Consider the following 25583-nt stretch of genomic DNA (forward strand, 5'->3'; position numbering starts at 1 on the left):
CAGGAAAGCCCGCTGGGCCGACGCCGACCAGGGAGCCGATGCATTTGGGAGGAAATCCCCCGGAACTCTCAGCGGCTGACCGTAGACCATCTCCGCTGGAGAACACTGCAGATCTTCCTTAGGTGCGGTCCTCAGGCCCAGCATCACCCAGGGCAGCTTGTCGACCCAGTTACCGTCCGTAAGGCCGGCCTTGAGGGCCGCCTTCATGGAGCGATGAAAGCGCTCGCAGAGGCCGTTAGCCTGAGGGTGGTAAGCGGTAGTCCTGTGCAGCTTAACCCCCAAACCGCCTGCCACAGCGTTCCAGAGCTCGGACGTGAACTGAGAGCCCCTGTCTGAGGAAATGTCTGACGGGGTGCCAAAACGACACACCCACGTTGCAATGAAGGCCCGGGCAACGTCTGCGGCTGATGTCGAAACGAGCGGAACCGCCTCCGGCCAACGGGTCGTTCTGTACACCATGGTGAGGAGGTAGGAAAACACCTGAGAGGAAGGCAACGGACCAACCAGGTCAATGTTGACGTGATCAAACCTCCTCTCAGGCACCAGGAAACACTCCAATGGGGCCTTCGTGTGGCGGTGCACCTTAGCGCGTTGACAAGCCACGCACTCCCTGGCCCAAGTCCTCACGTCCCTTTTCAGTCCTTGCCAAACGAACTTCGCCGCTACCAAACGCACCGAAGGTTTAACGCCGGGGTGTGACAGGCCGTGCACAGCCTCGAACACAGGACGCCTCCAGCTGGCAGGGACGCCAGGCCGCGCCAGGCCCGTAGAGACGTCACACAGGAGAGTAATGCCCGCGTCGCCGAACACCACGTCCTCCAAGCGCAGCCCCGCGCTCTCCACCTTCAGGGCCTGGACGCCGGGATCTGTGACCTGGTCTGCCGCCAAGCGAGTATAGTCCAGGCCCAACTGGACGGCACCGATGACGACCCTGGAGAGGCAATCAGCAACCAGGTTCGACTTGCCAGCCACGTGCTTAATGTCCGTAGTGAACTCCGATATGTAGGACAGCTGCCGCTGCTGACGTGCCGACCAAGGCTCCGCCACTTTTGACATGGCGAAGGTGAGCGGCTTGTGGTCGACAAACGCCGTAAATTCACGGCCTTCCAGCATGAAACGGAAGTGCCGCACGGCCAAATAAAGTCAGAGGAGCTCCCGGTCAAAGGCGCTGTATTTGCGTTCTCTAGGCGTCAGCTGGCGGCTGAAAAAGGCGAGCGGCTGCCAAGCGCCCTCCACCCACTGCTCGTACACTGCGCCGACCGCGTAGTCTGACGCGTCCGTGGTGATGGAGATGGGAGCCGTAGATGATGGGTGTGCCAGCAAAGCCGCCTGAGCCAACGCGGTCTTGACCTCAGCAAAAGTGTCGTCCGCCTCTGCTGTCCAGTCGATCTCCTGGACGGGGGTCTTGCCTTTCAACGCTTCATACAGCGGCCGCATGATGTGTGCGGCCCAGGCGATGAAACGGTGGTAGAAAGTCACCATCCCCAGAAACTCACGGAGCGACCGGGCTGTGAGCGGGCGAGGAAACGCCGCAACAGCCTCCACCTTCGCTGGCAGAGGTGTCGCACCGCCCTTGGTGACTTGGTGCCCCAGGAAATCGATGTCCGACACCCCGAACTGGCACTTTGCAGGATTGATGATTAATCCGTGTTCGTTGAGCCGTGTGAAAAGGGCTCGGAGGTGGGACAGGTGCTCCTGCACTGAAGCGCTGGCGACGAGTATGTCGTCGAGGTAAACAAACACAAACGGCAGGTCCCGCAGCACCGAATCCATCAGGCGCTGGAACGTCTGAGCGGCATTCTTGAGTCCAAAAGGCATCCGCAGGAACTCAAAAAGTCCAAAAGGCGTTATCACTGCTGTCTTGGGAATGTCCAGGGGGTGCATGGGCACCTGGTGGTATCCACGCACCAGGTCCACCTTGGAAAACACCCCCGTACCGGCCAGATGCGCCGAAAAGTCCTGAATGTGCGGCAACCGGATAGCGGTCAGGCGTAGTGGCGTCGTTGAGTCGGCGGTAATCCCCGCACGGGCGGAACCCGCCGTTCGATTTGGGAACGACGTGCAGGGGGGAAGCCCAAGGACTGTCGGAGCGGCGGACAATGCCCAGGCGCTCCATGGTTGCGAACTCCGCCCTCGCTACAGCCAGCTTAGAAGGGTTCAACCGCCGGGCCCTGGCGTAGACAGGAGGCCCCCCGGTAGTGACGTGGTGTTCCACGCCATGCTTAGTGGTAAGCGCAGAGAAGGTGGGTAGCGACAGGTCTGGAAACTCGGCCAACAGTCTGAGAAACCTGACAGCGAGCCTGACAGCCCGTCGTACGCTGCGCTGCCAAGTGTGCACACGAGGGAAGAAAACGTTAAGGCATCAACCAAACGCTTATTCTTAACGTCCACTAAGAGTCCATGAGCACACAAAAAATCCGCTCCGAGGAGGGGAAAAGAAATGTCCGCTGTCACAAAATCCCAGCTGAAACGCTGTCCTCCGATGCACAAACACATAGGCCTCACGCCATACGTGTGAATGGGACTGCCGTTAGCCGTCGTCAATCGCGGTCCGTGCCCCCCACGGGCGACGTCTTCACTCGACGCTGGAACTACGCTCCGTTGAGCGCCCGTGTCACACAGAAACAAGCTCCCCGAAACGCTGTCGCTGACGAAGAGGAGCCTGCACGTGCCGCCGATGCTCAGAGCCACTACTGAGCACCGGCCCCTCCGTTTCCCGGGGGTTTGTAGCTGCACGGAGCGATGCATCTCTTCGCCCTTGTCCCGAAACGTGCGTGGTAAACGCACTCTCCGGCGTCTCCACGCCGGCTAGCCACAGCCGTGTCCGGCCTCCGCCACGCTTTCTTGACTGCCGGTGGGCCACTGAGCGTCGCGGCTAACGTCTCTGCCCCGGGCTGTTGCGTAGCCAGGAAAAAAACGATCCGCTTCCTCAGCCAAAGCACGGGGCTCCGTGACAGGCGTGTTGGCCAGCGCCGTCTGTACCCGGGGAGGCAAGTGACGCAGGAAAATCTCCGTGAATAAAATCCGGGGATCTTCCCCCCCTAGCAGATTTAGCATTTTCTCCATTAGCTGGGATGGCTTGCTGTCTCCTAGGCCTTGAATGTCAAGTATCTGGCGGGCCCTCTCTTTAGCAGATAAGCTAAATGTCTTAAGGAGAAGGGCCTTAATCGCCTCATATTTGCCATGATGTGGGGGGGCTGCGATGAATCCCACCAACCTGGACGACGTGGAGCTCCCCAGCGCTGCTACCACATGGTAGTATTTTAGGTCCCCGTCACGGACCTGTCGGCAGGCGAAATGTGCCTCCACGTGTGCGAACCATGCCTCCGCGGCGTGCTCCCAGAATTCCGGCAGCTTTATGAAAACATCGCGCTCAGCCATGTTCGTTAATTTTCCGGAAACTTTCTCGGAAAAGTCGGGGTCACCAGTGTAGTGCCGTGAAAAGAGAGTCGGAGGCGGTGTATTAAGAATGGAGTTCCAATCTTTATTATCCATTACTTTCAGAGAGGTTAACACATGCACTGCTCTGCCTGATGAGCTAGCAGGAATGGCAGCTAAAGCTACAGGTGTTCCCCACTAAAGGGTCCGTGTGGCAACACAATAAGCAAGGTGAATTATGTCCAATAACGTGTCACCACAGTGTCTTTCATATTAAACATGATCGCTGGTAGATAGCCACAGAAGTCGTAACACAGTTTAACCTGGGCGGATCCCATTTTCCCATGGGTGGATCCCAGTTGACCCTGAGCGAATCACAGTTTACCTGAGAGGATCACAGTTTATCACAGCTGAAGACTTCTCCACGCTGCTTTCAAACTCTGAGTAAACAACGTACGCTTCACTGGGAGGCTGTCTGAAGATGTACACATGTCTCAGATGGACTTGGTATCACATTAGGAACGATATTCAGTGATAAGTCGGGCAACAATAGCTGGTTTTAAGGATGTATTCGAGCGGATCACAACTTAACACAGCTGAAGACTTCTCCACGCTGCTTTCAAACTGTGAGTAAACAACGTACGCTTCACTGGGAGGCTGTCTGAAGGTGTACACAGGTCTCAGATGGACTTGGTATCACATTAAGAACGATATTCAGTAATAAGTCTGGCAACAATAGCTGGTTTAAATGATTTATTGGAGCTCGCAATGTTTTGAACAGACATCCCCATGTCAACTCGTTTTTCTTTTAGTATTCCTCGCTGTTCGCGTCCGGATATCGCCATTGTAACCACAACCTCACACACTGGTACTGAATGTGCATCAAAGTGTTCCTATCCAGCCAAATATACCAAAAGATTTATGAAAACGACAGAAGAAGCGATCGAAATGTGTATTTCAGTCGAAGGCCACGCCTCCACATCTGTCAACCAGTTGATCGGGGAACCAGTTAATCCGGAACACCGGTAGCAGAGGTAAGGCACACACACCAAATGTTCAGGAAATGGTTAATACAGCAAACATCAAAGCTGACGATCTCTTGGTTTGATATGTTTTCTCCCCCAGACAACATGGACATAAGAAAAAATATGTCAAAGAAGAGGAAAGTAAGTAATCAGCTGGTAGCAGTTAATCAGTTAACAGCAGTGTTGGGAGTACTGTAACGCCGTTACTTTTGGCAGTAACTAGTACGCTAACGCATTACTTTTAAAATTCAGTAACGTAGTTGACGTTACTACATGGTGCGTTACTCCGTTACTGCGTTAGTTTTTTTATATAGTCAACAGCCAGGCGAACAGAGATGAGAACTGTACTTAAGTACTTGAGTAAATGTACTTAGATACTTCCTGTGTCACATGCGGATACGGGCTGTGGGCGTGTTTGTGTTGTTTACTAACAAGACTATCATGGCGGCGGCGGAGCTCAAGTCTAGTTTCTCCACCTGGAGATATTCTCACTATTTCACTTTTGTCGAGCACAAAGAAAATAACGTTTTAGTTAAATGTAAGTTGTGTCTTGGCGGGTCAAAGATCTTATCTACTGCCCAAACCAGTAATTCAAATCTCTTAAAACATCTGCAAAAACAACATGCTGGGACGAAGCTAGTAGCTAAGACCACAGAGACTCAGCCGACGCCACTCCACCTCCACCTAAGCAACAGCGGCTGGATTTTAACCAAGGGACTGCTGGCCAGGGAACAGTCGATAAAGCCATCGCACGGTATGTTGTAGAACACATGCAGGCTATTGCTACAGTGGAGTCACCCGCTTTCAGAGAGCTAGTTAGCATGATAGCATGTCCGGGCGGCACACGGCATGGAAAACTTTTTCCAACTACCTGGAGAAAGAATATACAAAAATGGAAAGCCAGCTAATATCGATGCAATCCAGATTGCATATAATGCATGTCAAGTTGATCAACAGATTGTATTATTCTCCAATGCAATAACAGTACTGAAATGAAGGCTATTAGGGCATTAATGGGAGACATTTCTTCAAGTAACGAAAGCGTTACTTTTCACAGTAACGCATTACTTTTTGGGTGAGTAACTAGTAACGTAACTGAGTTACTTTTGACATGAAGTAACTAGTAATGGTAACTAGTTACTGTTTTTCAGTAACTAGCACAACACTGGTTAACAGTGATGGCGGCGGCGGCAAAAGCGTCTCACTTCTGGAGAGGAGTTTCGTCTTTATGTCATGACAGAGAGATACAAATACTGAATAGTTTAGATGAGAAAAGGCATCGAAATGCCAGGTTACTAGTGTAAGCATTGGGTTGAGAGGTCATGTGTTGTGAGCATGCGCAGTCTGTCCTGGTGTGGTGAAGGAGAGCGTGGTGTGACTGTACAATAATAAACGGAGGCGCTATCTGGGACGCTCCAAAAAGTACTAAGTTCCTGAGTTTTTGTTACACAGAAGTATCAGTGGTTTGAACTCACACCCTTCATGAAAAGTGGCCTTCTGCAAGATGACACGTTCTCCCATAGGCATGTCTATGGTATTTCAGGGATTTTACAATGATATTTCTCCTAAACCTTTCAGGATTGTAGCTTTTATTTTGGATATTTCTCTACACAGTATACATCGTCGTTTTTTGTCATATTTGGTGCAAATATTTTTGCCCCAGTGGCCTAATGGATAAGGCACTGGCCTCCTAAGCCAGGGATTGTGGGTTCGAGTCCCATCTGGGGTGATTGCTTTGTATAACTGTGATGCATGGGTTTAATAAGTGCCAGCTACTCAGAGGTTTTAAAGCACACCCTTCAGTAAAAGTTTCATTGTGCAAGAGGATACATTCTCCCATAGGATTACTATATTTGGCATGAATTATTCCATAATATTTCTCCTAAAAGGTTGACGAATGTGGCTTTTGTTTTGGATATTTTTCTACACAATATACATCGTAATTTTTTCTCATATTTGGTTCAAATATTTTTGCCCCAGTGGCCTAATGGACAAGGCACTGGCCTCCTAAGCCAGGGATTGTGGGTTCTAGTCCCATCTGGGGTGATTGCTTTGTATAACTGTGATGAAGGGTTTAATGCGTTTCACCTTGTCAGTGGTTTGAACTCACACCCTTCATGAAAAGTGGCCTTCTGCAAGATGACACGTTCTCCCATAGGCATGTCTATGGTATTTCAGGGATTTTACCATGATATTTCTCCTAAACCTTTGACGAATGTGGCTTTTATTTTGGATATTTTCTACACAGTATACATCGTAGTTTTTTGTCATATTTGGTTCAAATATTTTTGCCCCAGTGGCCTAATGGACAAGGCACTGGCCTCCTAAGCCAGGGATTGTGGGTTCGAGTCCCATCTGGGGTGATTGCTTTGTATAACTGTGATGAAGGGTTTAATGCGTTTCACCTTGTCAGTGGTTTGAACTCACACCCTTCATGAAAAGTGGCCTTCTGCAAGATGACACATTCTCCCATAGGCATGTCTATGGTATTTCAGGGATTTTACAATGATATTTCTCCTAAACCTTTCAGGATTGTAGCTTTTATTTTGGATATTTCTCTACACAGTATACATCGTCGTTTTTTGTCATATTTGGTGCAAATATTTTTTCCCCAGTGGCCTAATGGACAAGGCACTGGCCTCCTAAACCAGGGATTGTGGGTTTGATTGCTTTGTATAACTGTGATGAAGGGTTTAATGCTTTTCACCTTGTCAGTGGTTTGAACTCACACCCTTCATGAAAAGTGACCTTGTACAAGATGACACGTTCTCCCATAGGCATGTCTATGGTATTGCAGGGTTTTTTACCATGATATTTCTCCTAGACTTTTGACATATGTAGTTTTTATTTTAGATATTTTTCTACAAAGTATACATTGTAGTTTTTTCTCATATTTGGTTCAGATATTTTTGCCCCAGTGGCCTAATGGACAAGGCACTGGCCTCCTAAGCCAGGGATTGTGGGTTCGAGTCCCATCTGGGGTGATTGCTTTGTATAACTGTGATGAAGGGTTTAATGCGTTTCACCTTGTCAGTGGTTTGAACTCACACCCTTCATGAAAAGTGGCCTTCTGCAAGATGACTCATTCTCCCATAGGCATGTCTATGGTATTTCAGGGATTTTACAATGATATTTCTCCTAAACCTTTCAGGATTGTAGCTTTTATTTTGGATATTTCTCTACACAGTATACATTGTCGTTTTTTGTCATATTTGGTACGAATATTTTTGCCCCAGTGGCCTAATGGACAAGGCACTGGCCTCCTAAGCCAGGGATTGTGGGTTCGAGTCCCATCTGGGGTGATTGCTTTGTATAACTGTGATGAAGGGTTTAATGCGTTTCACCTTGTCAGTGGTTTGAACTCACACCCTTTCATGAAAAGTGGCCTTCTGCAAGATGACTCATTCTCCCATAGGCATGTCTATGGTATTTCAGGGATTTTACAATGATATTTCTCCTAAACCTTTCAGGATTGTAGCTTTTATTTTGGATATTTCTCTACACAGTATACATCGTCGTTTTTTGTCATATTTGGTACAAATATTTTTGCCCCAGTGGCCTAATGGATAAGGCACTGGCCTCCTAAGCCAGGGATTGTGGGTTCGAGTCCCATCTGGGGTGATTGCTTTGTATAACTGTGATGAAGGGTTTAATGCGTTTCACCTTGTCAGTGGTTTGAACTCACACCCTTCATGAAAAGTGGCCTTCTGCAAGATGACACATTCTCCCATAGGCATGTCTATGGTATTTCAGGGATTTTACAATGATATTTCTCCTAAACCTTTCAGGATTGTAGCTTTTATTTTGGATATTTCTCTACACAGTATACATCGTCGTTTTTTGTCATATTTGGTGCAGATATTTTTGCCCCAGTGGCCTAATGGATAAGGCACTGGCCTCCTAAGCCAGGGATTGTGGGTTCGAGTCCCATCTGGGGTGATTGCTTTGTATAACTGTGATGCATGGGTTTAATAAGTGCCAGCTACTCAGAGGTTTTAAAGCACACCCTTCAGTAAAAGTTTCATTGTGCAAGAGGATACATTCTCCCATAGGATTACTATATTTGGCATGAATTATTCCATAATATTTCTCCTAAAAGGTTGACGAATGTGGCTTTTGTTTTGGATATTTTTCTACACAATATACATCGTAATTTTTTCTCATATTTGGTTCAAATATTTTTGCCCCAGTGGCCTAATGGACAAGGCACTGGCCTCCTAAGCCAGGGATTGTGGGTTCGAGTCCCATCTGGGGTGATTGCTTTGTATAACTCTGATTAAGGATTACATGTGTTTCACCTTGTCAATAGTTTGAACTCACACCCTTCATGAAAAGTGGCCTTCTGCAAGATGACACGTTCTCCCATAGGCATGTCTATGGTATTTCAGGGATTTTACAATGATATTTCTCCTAAACCTTTCAGGATTGTAGCTTTTATTTTGGATATTTCTCTACACAGTATACATCGTCGTTTTTTGTCATATTTGGTGCAAATATTTTTGCCCCAGTGGCCTAATGGATAAGGCACTGGCCTCCTAAGCCAGGGATTGTGGGTTCGAGTCCCATCTGGGGTGATTGCTTTGTATAACTGTGATGAAGGGTTTAATGCTTTTCACCTTGTCAGTGGTTTGAACTCACACCCTTCATGAAAAGTGACCTTGTGCAAGATGACACGTTCTCCCATAGGCATGTCTATGGTATTGCAGGGATTTTTACAATGATATTTCTCCTAACCTTTGACAGGATTGTAGCTTTTATTTTGGATATTTCTCTACACAGTATACATTGTCGTTTTTTTGTCATATTTGGTTCGAATATTTTTGCCCCAGTGGCCTAATGGACAAGGCACTGGCCTCCTAAGCCAGGGATTGTGGGTTCGAGTCCCATCTGGGGTGATTGCTTTGTATAACTGTGATGAAGGGTTTAATGTGTTTCACCTTGTCAGTGGTTTGAACTCACACCCTTCATGAAAAGTGGCCTTCTGCAAGATGACACATTCTCCCATAGGCATGTCTATGGTATTTCAGGGATTTTACAATGATATTTCTCCTAAACCTTTCAGGATTGTAGCTTTTATTTTGGATATTTCTCTACACAGTATACATCGTCGTTTTTTGTCATATTTGGTGCAAGATATTTTTGCCCCAGTGGCCTAATGGATAAGGCACTGGCCTCCTAAGCCAGGGATTGTGGGTTCGAGTCCCATCTGGGGTGATTGCTTTGTATAACTGTGATGCATGGGTTTAATAAGTGCCAGCTACTCAGAGGTTTTAAAGCACACCCTTCAGTAAAAGTTTCATTGTGCAAGAGGATACATTCTCCCATAGGATTACTATATTTGGCATGAATTATTCCATAATATTTCTCCTAAAAGGTTGACGAATGTGGCTTTTATTTTGGATATTTTTCTACACAATATACATCGTAATTTTTTCTCATATTTGGTTCAAATATTTTTGCCCCAGTGGCCTAATGGACAAGGCACTGGCCTCCTAAGCCAGGGATTGTGGGTTCTAGTCCCATCTGGGGTGATTGCTTTGTATAACTGTGATGAAGGGTTTAATGCGTTTCACCTTGTCAGTGGTTTGAACTCACACCCTTCATGAAAAGTGGCCTTCTGCAAGATGACACATTCTCCCATAGGCATGTCTATGGTATTTCAGGGATTTTACAATGATATTTCTCCTAAACCTTTCAGGATTGTAGCTTTTATTTTGGATATTTCTCTACACAGTATACATCGTCGTTTTTTGTCATATTTGGTGCAATATTTTTGCCCCAGTGGCCTAATGGATAAGGCACTGGCCTCCTAAGCCAGGGATTGTGGGTTCGAGTCCCATCTGGGGTGATTGCTTTGTATAACTGTGATGAAGGGTTTAATAGCTGTCAGCCTTGTCAGTGGTTTGAACTCACACCCTTCATGAAAAGTTTCATTGTGCAAGAGGATACATTCTCCCATAGGCATGTACTATGTATTTGCATGAATTATTACCATGATATTTCTCCTAAACGTTGACGATATGTGGCTTTTATTTTGGATATTTTTCTACACAAGTATACATCGTAAGTTTTTTCTCATATTTGGTTCAGATATTTTTTGCCCCAGTGGCCTAATGGACAAGGCACTGGCCTCCTAAGCCAGGGATTGTGGGTTCTAGTCCCATCTGGGGTGATTGCTTTGTATAACTGTGATGAAGGGTTTAATGCGTTTCACCTTGTCAGTGGTTTGAACTCACACATTTCATGAAAAGTGGCCTTCTGCAAGATGACACATTCTCCCATAGGCATGTCAATGGTATTTCAGGGATTTTACAATGATATTTCTCCTAAACCTTTCAGGATTGTAGCTTTTATTTTGGATATTTCTCTACACATTATACATCGTCGTTTTTTGTCATATTTGGTACAAATATTTTTGCCCCAGTGGCCTAATGGATAAGGCACTGGCCTCCTAAGCCAGGGATTGTGGGTTCGAGTCCCATCTGGGGTGATTGCTTTGTATAACTGTGATGAAGGGTTTAATGCGTTTCACCTTGTCAGTGGTTTGAACTCACACCCTTCATGAAAAGTGGCCTTCTGCAAGATGACACGTTCTCCCATAGGCATGTCTATGGTATTTCAGGGATTTTACAATGATATTTCTCCTAAACCTTTCAGGATTGTAGCTTTTATTTTGGATATTTCTCTACACAGTATACATCGTCGTTTTTTGTCATATTTGGTGCAGATATTTTTGCCCCAGTGGCCTAATGGACAAGGCACTGGCCTCCTAAGCCAGGAATTGTGGGTTCGAGTCCCATCTGGGGTGATTGCTTTGTATAACTGTGATGCAGGTGTTTAATAAGTGCCAGCTACTCAGAGGTTTTAAATCACACCCTTCAGTGAAAGTGACCTTGTGCAAGAGGATACATTCTCCCATAGGATTACTATATTTGGCATAAATTATTCCTTAATATTTCTATTGCTTTGTATAACTGTGATGAAGGGTTTAATGCTTTTCACCTTGTCAGTGGTTTGAACTCACACCCTTCATGAAAAGTGACCTTGTGCAAGATGACACGTTCTCCCATAGGCATGTCTATGGTATTGCAGGGTTTTTTACCATGATATTTCTCCTAGACTTTTGACATATGTAGTTTTTATTTTAGATATTTTTCTACAAAGTATACATTGTAGTTTTTTCTCATATTTGGTTTTGATATTTTTGCCCCGTTGGCCTAATGGACAAGGCACTGGCCTCCTAAGCCAGGGATTGTGGGTTCGAGTCCCATCTGGGGTGATTGCTTTGTATAACTGTGATGAAGGGTTTAATGCGTTTCACCTTGTCAGTGGTTTGAACTCACACCCTTCATGAAAAGTGGCCTTCTGCAAGATGACACATTCTCCCATAGGCATGTCTATGGTATTTCAGGGATTTTACAATGATATTTCTCCTAAACCTTTCAGGATTGTAGCTTTTATTTTGGATATTTCTCTACACAGTATACATCGTCGTTTTTTGTCATATTTGGTACAAATATTTTTGCCCCAGTGGCCTAATGGATAAGGCACTGGCCTCCTAAGCCAGGGATTGTGGGTTCGAGTCCCATCTGGGGTGATTGCTTTGTATAACTGTGATGAAGGGTTTAATGCGTTTCACCTTGTCAGTGGTTTGAACTCACACCCTTCATGAAAAGTGGCCTTCTGCAAGATGACACATTCTCCCATAGGCATGTCTATGGTATTTCAGGGATTTTACAATGATATTTCTCCTAAACCTTTCAGGATTGTAGCTTTTATTTTGGATATTTCTCTACACAGTATACATCGTCGTTTTTTGTCATATTTGGTGCAAATATTTTTGCCCCAGTGGCCTAATGGATAAGGCACTGGCCTCCTAAGCCAGGGATTGTGGGTTCGAGTCCCATCTGGGGTGATTGCTTTGTATAACTGTGATGCAGGGGTTTAATAAGTGCCAGCTACTCAGAGGTTTTAAAGCACACCCTTCAGTAAAAGTTTCATTGTGCAAGAGGATACATTCTCCCATAGGATTACTATATTTGGCATGAATTATTCCATAATATTTCTCCTAAAAGGTTGACGAATGTGGCTTTTATTTTGGATATTTTTCTACACAATATACATCGTAATTTTTTCTCATATTTGGTGCAAATATTTTTGCCCCAGTGGCCTAATGGACAAGGCACTGGCCTCCTAAGCCAGGGATTGTGGGTTCTAGTCCCATCTGGGGTGATTGCTTTGTATAACTGTGATGAAGGGTTTAATGCTTTTCACCTTGTCAGTGGTTTGAACTCACACCCTTCATGAAAAGTGACCTTGTGCAAGATGACACATTCTCCCATAGGCATGTCTATGGTATTTCAGGGATTTTACAATGATATTTCTCCTAAACCTTTCAGGATGTAGCTTTTATTTTGGATATTTCTCTACACAGTATACATCGTCGTTTTTTGTCATATTTGGTGCAGATATTTTTGCCCCAGTGGCCTAATGGATAAGGCACTGGCCTCCTAAGCCAGGGATTGTGGGTTCGAGTCCCATCTGGGGTGATTGCTTTGTATAACTGTGATGCAGGGGTTTAATAAGTGCCAGCTACTCAGAGGTTTTAAAGCACACCCTTCAGTAAAAGTTTCATTGTGCAAGAGGATACATTCTCCCATAGGATTACTATATTTGGCATGAATTATTCCATAATATTTCTCCTAAAAGGTTGACGAATGTGGCTTTTATTTTGGATATTTTTCTACACAATATACATCGTAATTTTTTCTCATATTTGGTTCAAATATTTTTGCCCCAGTGGCCTAATGGACAAGGCACTGGCCTCCTAAGCCAGGGATTGTGGGTTCGAGTCCCATCTGGGGTGATTGCTTTGTATAACTGTGATGAAGGGTTTAATGCGTTTCACCTTGTCAGTGGTTTGAACTCACACCCTTCATGAAAAGTGGCCTTCTGCAAGATGACACATTCTCCCATAGGCATGTCTATGGTATTTCAGGGATTTTACAATGATATTTCTCCTAAACCTTTCAGGATTGTAGCTTTTATTTTGGATATTTCTCTACACAGTATACATCGTCGTTTTTTGTCATATTTGGTGCAAATATTTTTGCCCCAGTGGCCTAATGGATAAGGCACTGGCCTCCTAAGCCAGGGATTGTGGGTTCGAGTCCCATCTGGGGTGATTGCTTTGTATAACTGTGATGCAGGGGTTTAATATGTGTCCTACTCAGAGGTTTTAAAGCACACCCTTCATTAAAGGTCCCATGTTATGGCCATTTCTACTGATCATAATTCCATTGTTGAGGTCTACTAAAATAGATTTATATCGTGCAATTTTCCAAACTCACATTGGTTTCTCATACAGCATCTCTGTAAAGTTCAGTTTTTTAAATTAACACTTAAAACTCACTTTTTCTCTCTGGCTTTTGTTTAATGATCTATTTATTCAGTTATTTATTTATTCATTTAGTTCTTTATTTTAATATTTATAACATAACATAGGATTTCATAAAGTATTTTTAAAATAGTATATACATTATTCGAATATAGGAATAGTAGATAGGATTACTTAAAATATAGTACCTTATATTTCATATTTTTTCCCTTTAGACCCTTGCGGTTTATTCTTAAAAACCCTTACCCTTACCCACCCCCCATTTTCCCTCTGCTGGTCTATGGCCTTGTAGAGGGTAACGGGGTACAGAGTCGCTTAGATAAGCGGGGGAGTGCATCTGACGAAGAGATAGGTTTTTGTGCTCCCTATCTCTGTTTCTTATCCTATATCTAATAGAACTGCTCGGGTCTTGATAGATTGAGTGGGGAAGTTCATGAGATCTTTCTAGAGGGTTATCAAGAATAACTTTTATCCAATGACCTTTTCCCTCTCTGTCTGTGTCTGTGTATTCTCTTGTTCCGATTAACCCAGCCAAATCTTTTTTCTTGTTTTGTATCTATATCTACGCCGGGATCCGGAGTCGAGGCAGATCCTCTTGCTGTAGTCCTGTGTCTTGGATCCTCTATCCTGAGTTCTGGATTAAGTCGTGGACTTCGGGTCGTGGCTGAACCTGTCTCTGAGGTCCTGCCTTGGGTCTCGTCATGCTGCTTCCCTGATGGCTTCCACAGGATTGTAGCTGACATCCTCGTGGATTCATCTTCTTATTACAGACACATGCATTTCCTAACATTCGGTCTATATGCTGTAAAATGTATTATCTCTTCGATTTACACACGGCATCTATTGCACGTCTGTCCGTCCTGGGAGAGGGATCCCTCCTCTGTTGCTCTCCCTGAGGTTTCTCCCATTTTTCCCCCTTAAACTGTGGGTTTTTCCCTGGAAGTTTTTTCCTGTACGATGTGAGGGTCTAAGGACAGAGGGTGTCGTTTTTCTCATACTGATATTCTGAACAATCTGGGCTGTTGTATTTGCTGTAAGGTGTTTCTACTGTAGGCTATTTTTATTATATGTACAGCACTTGGGCTCGACCAAAAATCGTTTATAAATGTGCTATATAAATAAAACTTGATTTGATTTGATTTGAAAGTCTCTGTCCTAAACGTCTTGTTGGAGCTCCCCCCCCCCCCTCCCTGTGAGCCCAGTGTGCTCTGATTGGTTGGGACAAAATACTATGCTATTGCATGTCTTCTGATATTTCTGACTAACTTTATTATGTATTTTCTTTATATTTGCAACATACAATATAATCTTTTCAACATACTATACAATGAGTGCTTTCGACATTTTAATCTATACTATGCTTTTTTATTTATTTTTTCAAGATACTACCCCGTTGTTTTTTCTTAATTCTTTGACATACAATACTACAGTATAACCTGGTAGTATTATTGCAAATGACCATGTGGGAATTTGGGTTTAATTGAGTATCATATTTATATGATTTCAGTATTTATTTTGTATTACTTCAAAAACATAAACGGTGATTAGGATTTCTTGCAGGCAATCCTGTCACATACTGTAATGCCTGCATGTGTGTGTGTGTGTGTGTGTGTGTGAGCGTGTGTCTGTTTGTGTGTGTTATTTGCGGTTGCATCAGGATTGATGAAGGGCCTGTCATGCCTAATGATGAAAGATGAGGGTCGTGCATATGAAAACATCAATGGAGCACCTGGGACAGGCTGCACACATAATACACATAGACACTGATACATTGACATCAGCACTCACCCTTAAATAAACATATAATCCCATACACATTCAAACAATGTTTTTCTAACAAACAAGCACTCATTGTAATGTGGAATCAAATTCAGGCGAAAGAGGAGGGGAGCAAAGTCAGAGATGAAGAACAATAAGGAGTCCTTACCAGCATGAAAATTAATATTCATGTCCGGGAGGAGTCTATAAGGACCAACTTTGAAGCAAAACATTATTCATGTATTCACTTAAGCCCACACACATACACACGGCACTTGTCATTTTCCACCAGGGATATTAAACCCTTTTGCCAGAACTGTGCAACACTTCTTTTGAAATAATATCAAAGGTGAAATTAATAAATACTTGGTTTGTAAATTATTTTTAGCTCACATAAACAGCATTTATGTATGTAAACAAAGAGCAGCAACTTTGACAGGGCAATTTGCCACAACCTGAGTGAGGACTCCTCACACCTCCTCCCGCCTGTGAATATATTGCTTCACAAATAGCGGCTCCAGATGCTCGGAGTCACCTTGAGATAAATGGCCGACCTGATTTTCATTCATTGGTGAGAGGGAGGAAGGAAAGAGGGAGAAGCATGAAGAGAAGCAGATACATATTCGGGACAATGGCAGAGAGTTTTTGTGTGGAGGAGGAGGAAACTAGAGATGGTGAAGGAGATGTCTGAGAATTGTCAGAGCGGAGATAGAATAAGTTATAAGAGAGGAGGAAGTAGATGAGGTGGTTTCGAGAGAAGAAATGGGAAGGAAGACACGGTGAAAGAGGAGAGGGAGAGATAGGAGAGTGAAAGCTAAAGAGGGCAGAACAGGAAAGAAAAAGGATTACAAAATGCATTGCAGGATGATGATGGGGAAAACCAGGAAAATATGGGGATAAAAAACTCCCATGAGCATCCAAAAAGATTCCCCACACACACTGGCTTTCTGATAATGATAGCTTTATTAAAGGGAGATGCCCAAACCAAACAAACAACATCATTACTATTTCACTGACATACATGCAGAAGCGTGACGTAAACGACAGACGCTCTGGTTGTTTTGCCTTCCACTATCACATTAACTAAATCATCAAAGCAGTACAACACTCTGAGTGTGACAGCTGTCTGTGCATATGAGGACACATTTTATTGTGCTACAGTACGCAATTAAACTTTGCATTTGAGAATCTGTTGTGTGTGTTTCTGAGTGTGTGCCAGCGCGTGTGTAGGCAAAAACTCCTTTCCCCTCCTATCCGAGACGATTGGATCTGCCAGCCAGCAGGAACGTTAATTACTTCAGCAATCTTCAGGCTCACTTCCCACAATCATGCCCATCTCTGGAAGGGAATGAGCTCGGCCATTCAGGAAGCCCAGATCCAGACCATTTTTTCGAGAAAAAAGGAAATCAAATAAACACAAAAATACAGCGTATGTGAAAAATGTCTTTATTTTCCCTTTGAGAAAGATTCTTTACACTTTCAAAAACAGCTGGGACTGATAATACATCATCACTTTTGGGTGTAACGCTGACAGTTTTGGTTGTCAGGGAAGTTTTTCTTAATGACACAGATTATATCTTAATTACCAAGGACCCATTTTTTTTCGCAAATTACAGACATTTCATTTGCTCTCCTCTCATTTAATTTTTGAATAAACTAGGCTTTATTTTTCTAGAAACCTCAGCAAAATAAACCTTTTTGAGGAAAAGTAATGCTCAAATCATGTTTTTATCGAACAAACAAGGGAATACTGTAATAATGTTGCAGAAATGTCCTGAATGTATCAATAGGATGTTTGTTTTACGACAATATCCACTATTTGTATATGTATATGTATATGCTCGTGCTGGTTATTTCCTTTTAAGATGATCCAGCAAACTTGTTAGCAACCAAGTCTCTTCCTGTCCCGTGAATTTTTCTGACGATTTCACCTGGCCCTAACCATTACATTACATGTCACCTGTTGTTAGACGCTTTTATCCAAAGCGACTTACATACTCAATACTGTGGACAATCCCCACAGGAGCAATTTGGGGTGAAGTATCTTGCCCAGGGAGACAACTACATGCTGACTGCAGTGGGGTTTGAACCTGTGACCCCCTGATCCGAACACCAATGCACAACCCACTACACCACACGCCTCCAAAAGAAGTCCTCTAATCTAGCCTTTCCACGGTTATATATTTGTATTAGCTTTCTCGTGTAAATAACCCTTCTTGTTAAATGAGCAGTGATGTATGAATAAGTGAGATTTGGAGGTTCCTGTAGGTGAACTTCTACGACTCCCATGCAGTACAAAAATGCTGCCTATGAAAATACCCTAGGGAGCGATTATGTTTCTTACCACAGTGTGTTTGGGAAACTTATTAGTAGTATATAAACCTAATTTCTAGAAAAGCAGGGATGAAGAATGATGTGGTTATACGTCCTGCACCTCATGTGGCCTTTTCCTCAGCTCCATATGGATCAGCCTGATTTTTCATCCCTTCCAAACTGTCACCAATCTCTATTAGACCAGAGGCTCCAATCCTGAGGAGCTCCAGTCTCTCAATTAGTTTTTCGGGGAGCAATTTCGGTGTAGCACGTCTGGGTTGTGTGTACACAGCCGGTACATCATTGGTCTGAGGATGCAGCCTCAGACAAAGCAACAGCAAGTCTTCTACACGCACTGCCACCTTGTGACAGTAAATCAGCTCTTGATTTCTGCCTGAAAAGACACTGTAGGTCATTAGATGAAAGCCGCAGCTGTGATTAGCGGGTGTCGAGCTGCTGACGTCTTGTGAACGACACTATAAAGCACACACTGTTGCCTCTCCTCTTGTCCTTCCAAGGTGACAATCCTGGGGTGTTTTGGCAAAGATTACTACAGCAAATTAACAAAAACCCCACGATGAGCCACAGACGGAACAGCCAAGGAACCAGGCCACACACACACACACACACACACACACACACACACACACACACACACACACACACACACACACACACACACACACACACACACACACACACACACACACACACACACACACACACACACACACACACACACACACACACACACACACACACACACAACACACACACACACACACAACACACACACACACACACACACACACACACACACCATATCTTCGCAAAGTGTGAACAGACATTCTCCATTCTGCCAACAAGACTGACACACACACACTCTCCAGGCTACAGAAGCCATAACCGTAGCCGTCTAATTAACCAGTCCCACCCAACTGACCCAGTAGCCAAGAGCAGGCTTATTATCAGCCGGATCTTTACCCCTCTTGGAGTTTTTGAGCTCTGCTAAAATGAGGTTCAGCCCTCTGCTATGCCGTAGGAGGGCCGCCAATGAGAAGAGAAGAGAAGGAAGATTGTAGTTAGGATGGTATTAACAGAGGCTGTGGTGGATTCTCAGTTGGAAATAAGACAGTTTTATCAGTAGAAGTGCCGTTTTTGCTCACTAAAAATAGTTTCATTTTCTTGACACATACGCCATGAAGACTTTTTCTTGAATGCACAAAGCAACACACCAAACAACAGGTAGACCGTGATTGGTGTAATTTCAGTCGGCGGAATTGTGAGCACACAACTTGTATCGTGTGATCAATTTATAGAACTGTGTGAATTACTTGATGACACCTCTCTATCCATAGTCTAACCCAAATTGAGCATTTTAATCTTGTTGTCTTTTCAGCATAAATGTCAGCATAAAGGAGCAAAGTAAACTGTTGAAAATGGATGTCCATATCGGTCTACCTATCATTCAGTGGGGTTTTCTACGTGGTTATGTGCTTTCTTCTGACTGTTCTTTTAATAGTTGGTATGTGTAAGGGTGTAGATTTAAATAATTAAAGATATTTTTAAGACTGTGCATATCCAAAATAAGACAAACCGACAGAACAGAAAGAAAACAAAGCGGAAAACATGGCCCTGTTTAACAGGTGGTGATATACAGGGATCAAAATCAATAGGACTTTGTTGTAAGGTACTTTAGGAGAGAACTGGCAAGAGTAAAGAATGAAAAAAAACAAAAACAACATATGATGTATCATGGGATGAGCAAAGTCAATTCCAGTTTGTACCCCAGAGGAAATCAGCAAAGAAGCAGCAACTATTAGAACATTTAGAACAATGATTTCGACCCAGTGGGTCCGGGGAAACAGCAACCTTCATGCGGACCACAGTCATTGTCTGTCAGCGCACACACACACACACACACACACACACACACACACACACACACACACACACACACACACACACACACACACACACACACACACACACACACACACACACACACACACACACACACACACACACACACACACACACACACACACACACACACACACACACACACACACACACACACACACACACACACACACACACACACACACACACACACACACACACACACACACACACACACACACACACACACACACACACACACACACACACACACACACACACACACACACACATTGTTTTTGAGGTATCTGTCAGTGGCAGGGGAAATGTGTGAGGTTGTTTTGTAGGTGAAAGTGAACACAGTATACAGACTCCTCGGTCACACGTCAGGTCTATCGTCAACCCAAACATTTGAGAAATAGCTTCTTGCCTCTGGGCTTGACATTGATTTTTTATTGTACAATGCATTTTACATGCTTCCTAAGGACCGTTGAATAGTTATTATCAAATATGAAAAATCTAGTAAGAAAATGTTTCGGTTAGGGTGGAACTCTGGAGCAAGGGCAATTCAGAAGGGATGGATATATCCTACATATATATCCAATAGAAAATGTACTTGTGACTTTGCACTTACATTCTCACTCAGTAAAGCTTCTCTAATGTGTTGAGTTGTATTAGAAAATAACAAAAATCTCATTAAACCTAAAACAGCAACACTATCTGAAATGTCTCTTGTATTGTTTTTAGAGATAAAATAACCAAGGTAAAGTCCCAATGCATCAAATTGTCTGAGCCATGTTACTGTAATCTACTGATGTTGATGCTCTCTGGAAAAAAGGGAAAATAACATTGTGTTGTAATGAACACTATGGGACTGTAAATGTAAATTACCATCTCAAAAAGTGGATTTAGTGTTGACATTTTTTTAACAGACTGATTTCCTTAACAATTCGCTATTGATCAATACTTCACCCAAGACAGTTGATGATGCAAACTTTTAATAAAGACGAGATATATCACTACAGTACATAGGAGGTGATAAGTGGAGGGTCATGACTTACACTGTGTGTGTGTGTGTGTGTGTGTGTGTGTGTGTGTGTGTGTGTGTGTGTGTGTGTGTGTGTGTGTGTGTGTGTGTGTGTGTGTGTGTGTGTGTGTGTGTGTGTGTGTGTGTGTGTGTGTGTGTGTGTGTGTGTGTGTGGGTGGGTGTGTGGGTGTTTGCACTTTAAGGGAGACGATACGATAGGGCACCCTTATCTGAGTCTATACAAACCAACTCTGACAACTGATAGCGTTGTACACGTGTGTGTGTGTGTGTGTGTGTGTGTGTGTGTGTGTGTGTGTGTGTGTGTGTGTGTGTGTGTGTGTGTGTGTGTGTGTGTGTGTGTGTGTGTGTGTGTGTGTGTGTGTGTGTGTGTGTGTGTGTGTGTGTGTGTGTGTGTGTGATTGGGTGTGTAAGACAGGAAAGATAGTATTCCTTCTTTTAGAGACAAGACCAATTCCTCAAGAGTTAGTTAGCGTGTTCTACAGACTCACTGGACATCTCCCTCTTCTTTTTGCTACAGAAACACACTCATCCACCTGCTCACTAAATCAGTCAGTTTGAGAGTACGCCCACCAAACAACTTTTCACTTGTAAATATTGGCTATAGACAAACGTTGGTCCTGTCCTCTCTTTTAAAGTAATACAACCAAACTCACAGTTTAGTTTATTTATTTTCTTCTTTCTAATTTCAGAAAACTGAAAGAGTGCAAATTATGAATTTGATCAGCTGCTCAAAAACAGTGTTTACCAGTGCAGATGCTGGGGTGGTGGTGGGCAGAAAAGCAGCAGTGGTACAGAAGCAGCACAGCAGCACAGCATTAGAGGGAGAGATGGCATATGTTTCAGCTTAAATAGAGCGCCAGATTCCAGACAATGTGTTTGGTTGGTTGCATGAGGGGTTACAGCATGTCACCTACATCATTGCTGCTCATGCTACTTATGGGAGATATATGCTGTAATCAGGGAGAACATTTCCCTCCTCCAGGGCCTGTTTAACTAAATACACAAATGCAAGCTGTGATTAGCAACATGAGATCATTTCTTATTCCTTTTTTTCATTTTTTTTCATCCCTTACATGTGAAAAACGCAACACAATTTGCAAGAGCGGGTCTGTCCCAGCTGCTGCAAACTATTTTCCTGCCATACCACTAACTCTTCTCATGTAAAGATCCAGCCTTTGCCTTCTGCCCTGAAATCGTCTGATTACATGATTACTCTAACTACATAATCTTTATATACAGGCCCAGAGCCATTGTTCCTATGCCATGATTGTCTATGCATTGCCCCATTTCCAGTGTTTCTTATTCCTGTTTTTCCTGATTCTTTAGATTTCCCTGTATGCCCATCTTCAGATTTGTTTGCCTTATCTCTCTGTCTTTTAGGTTCTAGTCTCCCAATAATCCAGTCATTCAACGAAACATTCTTAAAAATGCCAACATTTGGAATCGGCATTATGGCAGATTATCGTAAATATAATTTGTTTGCAAAAAATAAAGTCTTGGCTATATTGACATGGAAAGAAAGGATGTTATGTTTATTCACATCATGTTCGATCTAGATTTTTTTCAGAAAAGCAAAACATTTTAGTTGAAATGCACTGTTGCAACCAAAAACAGCACGGCATTAAAGAAAAAGCATGGGATTTTGTTGATTTGAATATGTTGCCTCTTTGGTAGGACATTCAACTTCAATGCAGAAGTGTCAATGTGAGGAATAGATTGATAGAAACATTTCTTAGTATATATGGATGATTGCAAGGTATAAAAGCTACAACTGAGACAGCAAGATGCTTTTTACGATAGTGTCGACAGTCTCAAAAGTTATTTAGTTGCAGACATGTAAAAGAACATGCCATGTAAGAAAAAAAAGGTATAATGATTTGTAATAAGAAACACATCCACAAACTTGCAGTAAACTTCTGTTCCTGGAAGACACAGCGGCTGAAGTCATCTTGTTTGTTTGTCTCTACTGTTTGGTCTTTAATCTGTCTCTCTAACACAGTGGTTCTCAATGGGGGTACGCGGACCCCTAGGGGTACGTTGGAGTACTGCAGGGGGTACGTGAGATTTATTTTATGTTAATGAAAAAAGAAACGTAATTAATGCATTTAAACAATCTACTAATAGTAGATTAACTACTTTATTCAAAGGTTTACAGTAATTCTGGATAATAAAATGGGAACAATAAACGGGGTGCTCTCTTTTCCTCTCCCTCTCCTGACAGCTCGTCAGTCTCGTGCAGCTCGCTGAACCTGTAATAAGTGACCCGACAGTAAAGAATAAATATATGTATTACTAGCTAGTTCCAGAGTAGATAAACTAGCTAAGTGTGTTAGGTATAACTCTTAGTGTATTTTGCTCCGCTCAACGGTCCGTCACAGCGGACAGAGCTGTGATCATGCAGAGCTGCGTGTTCTCCGTCAGCAGCAGCTGATCTGATCTCTGATATCTCTCTCTCTCGCGTCCGGTTAGACTTCACTCGCGTTTATGTCCAAATCTATCAGATCTAGCTAGTTCTAGTTAATTATATGACTGCCTGCTTATCAAAGGACCTAAACAATAAGCGTTGCTTGGCAACGGCGTGTGGCCGCAAAGTATAGCATTATGCATATGTTAATGCTGTTTAACAAGGTTGTTGTTTTAATAAATCAGACACTGATGGTGCAGCGCTGTACTGTACCTCTTTATATAGGCATTTTTTCCCTAACAATTTTTTTTGCGCTGATCAGGGGGTACATGGTTGAATTTTTTTTTCAAAGGGGGTACATTATTGAAAACAGTTTGAGAACCACTGCTCTAACACACATTTATGGATACATACTCTTGTATTCACTTTACTTTGGCTCCCATGTCTCCACCTGCCCCCACTTGCTTTTCGTTTTCCACTCTCCATATATCTGAGCCTGTTCATTTACAGAGAAGAGAGCATCGCACTTTCTGATCACTCTGCCTGAGTCATCGTGCGCCGAGTCGAAGGATGTGAAGCCCATCGTACCTGTCAGTGCTCGGGGAGAGAGATCACCATCAGGCAGAGATCAAACCAGACTCACTGGGCTGGAGGTAATGAGAGGAGAGGAGAGGAGAGGAGAGGAGAGGAGAGGAGAGGAGAGGAGAGGAGAGGAGAGGAGAGGAGAGGAGAAGAGAGGAGAGGAGAGGAGAGGAGAGGAGAGGAGAAAGGAAGAGTGAAAAGTACACTCTAAAAACAAATGCCTTGGCTCAACAAAGAAAATCAACGCAACAGTTTGCATCAATGTTTATTGAGTTAAGACAACTTCTAATGAAATTGTCTTAAAGCAACAAAGTTATTTGAGTTAGGGGAGAAGTCTTTTCCTCTACAATCAGAGGTGTTTTTAATTACCACTTACTTAATAATTGGTTGCATAAACACACGTTTTGAAGTTGATTACTCAAAATATTAAGTTGTTCCGACTAGTTTTACCGTATGATTTAAAAGGAATTTTAGGTTGTATGTACTTAATTACCATCATTGTGAACACACGTTTTTAAGTTGACAACCATTTATAAATTAAGTTGCACCAAATATATTGTATTCAATAGTTTTTTTTCTTAGCTTTTTCATGTTTTTGCCTTTAAAGAAAGACATTAATTGATTCCACAACAAAAATATTAGGCAATTCACTTTTTATTTTGAACTGCAGTTGTTTATTTCAACACATGATGTTTCGATGAGGAGAGAATTAATTTTGTTTGAACATTTATTGACACATGCCATACAGTATGATAAGGTGCATGAACACCTGAAATCACAGCTGACTGCAGGAGAGAGGAGAACCATGTTATAGTTTGACTGCAGCACCTTCAGGGGCGGTTCTAGGGGGGGCAGGGGGGACCAGTGCCCCCCTAACACTGACCTCTGACCCCCCTGTGGCCCCCCTAACAATGACAATTTCTTTTTTTTTTAAATGTTAAATGTGTTAGTGCAAACATTGCACTATAACTTAAGCTGAAGCTAACTGTAATAACTATAAGATCTATCTGAAATAAATAAGTGTACTGAAACAAATACCAATAACTGTATTGCAGGGGTGCCCAACCTTTTTTGAACCGAGAGCTATTTTTAAAGTTGCCAGTCTGCCGAGATCTACCAGTCCAAATAGAGAGGCGTAGCCATTACTGACAGCCTACTACCAGGTAAATACACACTTCTACTTGTATAAAACTGACCTTTGTATGATTAATACTTCATAAAATACTGCAGATCCTTTATCTTACCTCTTTCTAATATACACACATACACGTATTTAACTGAAGTTACACAACAGTGTTGTTGATAGAGAGTTGGAGTTTATTCACACGTCACATACTACAGTGGGTAATGTATTCAAGAAACATTGAACAGTGCTGCCACATATGACACAGGAAAAAAGAAAATACTCTGAACCCTTTCTTTGCCATTATATAAAAATAGTGTTGCTACACAAGTAAAAATTAGGCTTACTAATAAGACAACTCAGATCTGAAGCTACACAGGAATCTGCAGCCAAAGTGCAATAAAAAAGACAAAATTAATAGAATCAAACCCTTTTTTTGTTGCATTTTAGTAGATTATAAAAATAAATGCCTCTTAAAATAGGATGCAAGCAACACTAGTTTCTTAACCTGAATTGATAATAGATAGACTATAATCAATTTCAGTTTGCATTCTTATACCATTTTGTACAATAATTATAATGAATAAGTTCAAACAAACTAAAACTTACAGCTGATTAATAACGGTATCTAACTTGAGTTTTTATTATATCAA

General features: G+C 43.0%; 23 non-coding genes across 23 annotated transcripts; all 23 read left to right on the forward strand.

Annotated features, from left to right (window-relative positions):
• Positions 1-6059: 6059 nt before the first annotated feature.
• Positions 6060-6132, forward strand: trnar-ccu. Its single transcript has one exon. It is a non-coding gene; the product is annotated as a tRNA-Arg (tRNA).
• A 244-nt stretch (positions 6133-6376) lies between these two features.
• Positions 6377-6449, forward strand: trnar-ccu. Its single transcript has one exon. It is a non-coding gene; the product is annotated as a tRNA-Arg (tRNA).
• A 244-nt stretch (positions 6450-6693) lies between these two features.
• trnar-ccu lies at positions 6694-6766 on the forward strand. Its single transcript has one exon. It is a non-coding gene; the product is annotated as a tRNA-Arg (tRNA).
• A 548-nt stretch (positions 6767-7314) lies between these two features.
• Positions 7315-7387, forward strand: trnar-ccu. Its single transcript has one exon. It is a non-coding gene; the product is annotated as a tRNA-Arg (tRNA).
• Positions 7388-7632: 245 nt separating this feature from the next.
• On the forward strand, positions 7633-7705 carry trnar-ccu. The gene has a single exon. It is a non-coding gene; the product is annotated as a tRNA-Arg (tRNA).
• A 246-nt stretch (positions 7706-7951) lies between these two features.
• On the forward strand, positions 7952-8024 carry trnar-ccu. Its single transcript has one exon. It is a non-coding gene; the product is annotated as a tRNA-Arg (tRNA).
• Positions 8025-8269: 245 nt separating this feature from the next.
• On the forward strand, positions 8270-8342 carry trnar-ccu. Its single transcript has one exon. It is a non-coding gene; the product is annotated as a tRNA-Arg (tRNA).
• A 244-nt stretch (positions 8343-8586) lies between these two features.
• On the forward strand, positions 8587-8659 carry trnar-ccu. The gene has a single exon. It is a non-coding gene; the product is annotated as a tRNA-Arg (tRNA).
• A 245-nt stretch (positions 8660-8904) lies between these two features.
• On the forward strand, positions 8905-8977 carry trnar-ccu. Its single transcript has one exon. It is a non-coding gene; the product is annotated as a tRNA-Arg (tRNA).
• A 248-nt stretch (positions 8978-9225) lies between these two features.
• On the forward strand, positions 9226-9298 carry trnar-ccu. The gene has a single exon. It is a non-coding gene; the product is annotated as a tRNA-Arg (tRNA).
• A 246-nt stretch (positions 9299-9544) lies between these two features.
• trnar-ccu lies at positions 9545-9617 on the forward strand. Its single transcript has one exon. It is a non-coding gene; the product is annotated as a tRNA-Arg (tRNA).
• A 244-nt stretch (positions 9618-9861) lies between these two features.
• trnar-ccu lies at positions 9862-9934 on the forward strand. Its single transcript has one exon. It is a non-coding gene; the product is annotated as a tRNA-Arg (tRNA).
• Positions 9935-10178: 244 nt separating this feature from the next.
• Positions 10179-10251, forward strand: trnar-ccu. Its single transcript has one exon. It is a non-coding gene; the product is annotated as a tRNA-Arg (tRNA).
• Positions 10252-10502: 251 nt separating this feature from the next.
• trnar-ccu lies at positions 10503-10575 on the forward strand. The gene has a single exon. It is a non-coding gene; the product is annotated as a tRNA-Arg (tRNA).
• A 245-nt stretch (positions 10576-10820) lies between these two features.
• trnar-ccu lies at positions 10821-10893 on the forward strand. Its single transcript has one exon. It is a non-coding gene; the product is annotated as a tRNA-Arg (tRNA).
• Positions 10894-11138: 245 nt separating this feature from the next.
• trnar-ccu lies at positions 11139-11211 on the forward strand. Its single transcript has one exon. It is a non-coding gene; the product is annotated as a tRNA-Arg (tRNA).
• A 398-nt stretch (positions 11212-11609) lies between these two features.
• On the forward strand, positions 11610-11682 carry trnar-ccu. Its single transcript has one exon. It is a non-coding gene; the product is annotated as a tRNA-Arg (tRNA).
• A 245-nt stretch (positions 11683-11927) lies between these two features.
• trnar-ccu lies at positions 11928-12000 on the forward strand. Its single transcript has one exon. It is a non-coding gene; the product is annotated as a tRNA-Arg (tRNA).
• Positions 12001-12245: 245 nt separating this feature from the next.
• Positions 12246-12318, forward strand: trnar-ccu. Its single transcript has one exon. It is a non-coding gene; the product is annotated as a tRNA-Arg (tRNA).
• A 244-nt stretch (positions 12319-12562) lies between these two features.
• On the forward strand, positions 12563-12635 carry trnar-ccu. Its single transcript has one exon. It is a non-coding gene; the product is annotated as a tRNA-Arg (tRNA).
• Positions 12636-12879: 244 nt separating this feature from the next.
• trnar-ccu lies at positions 12880-12952 on the forward strand. The gene has a single exon. It is a non-coding gene; the product is annotated as a tRNA-Arg (tRNA).
• Positions 12953-13196: 244 nt separating this feature from the next.
• Positions 13197-13269, forward strand: trnar-ccu. The gene has a single exon. It is a non-coding gene; the product is annotated as a tRNA-Arg (tRNA).
• A 245-nt stretch (positions 13270-13514) lies between these two features.
• trnar-ccu lies at positions 13515-13587 on the forward strand. Its single transcript has one exon. It is a non-coding gene; the product is annotated as a tRNA-Arg (tRNA).
• The last annotated feature ends 11996 nt before the right edge of the window (positions 13588-25583 follow it).

Source organism: Gymnodraco acuticeps, unplaced genomic scaffold (assembly GCF_902827175.1).
Source record: "Gymnodraco acuticeps unplaced genomic scaffold, fGymAcu1.1, whole genome shotgun sequence".
In the NCBI taxonomy this organism is placed as follows: domain Eukaryota; kingdom Metazoa; phylum Chordata; class Actinopteri; order Perciformes; family Bathydraconidae; genus Gymnodraco; species Gymnodraco acuticeps.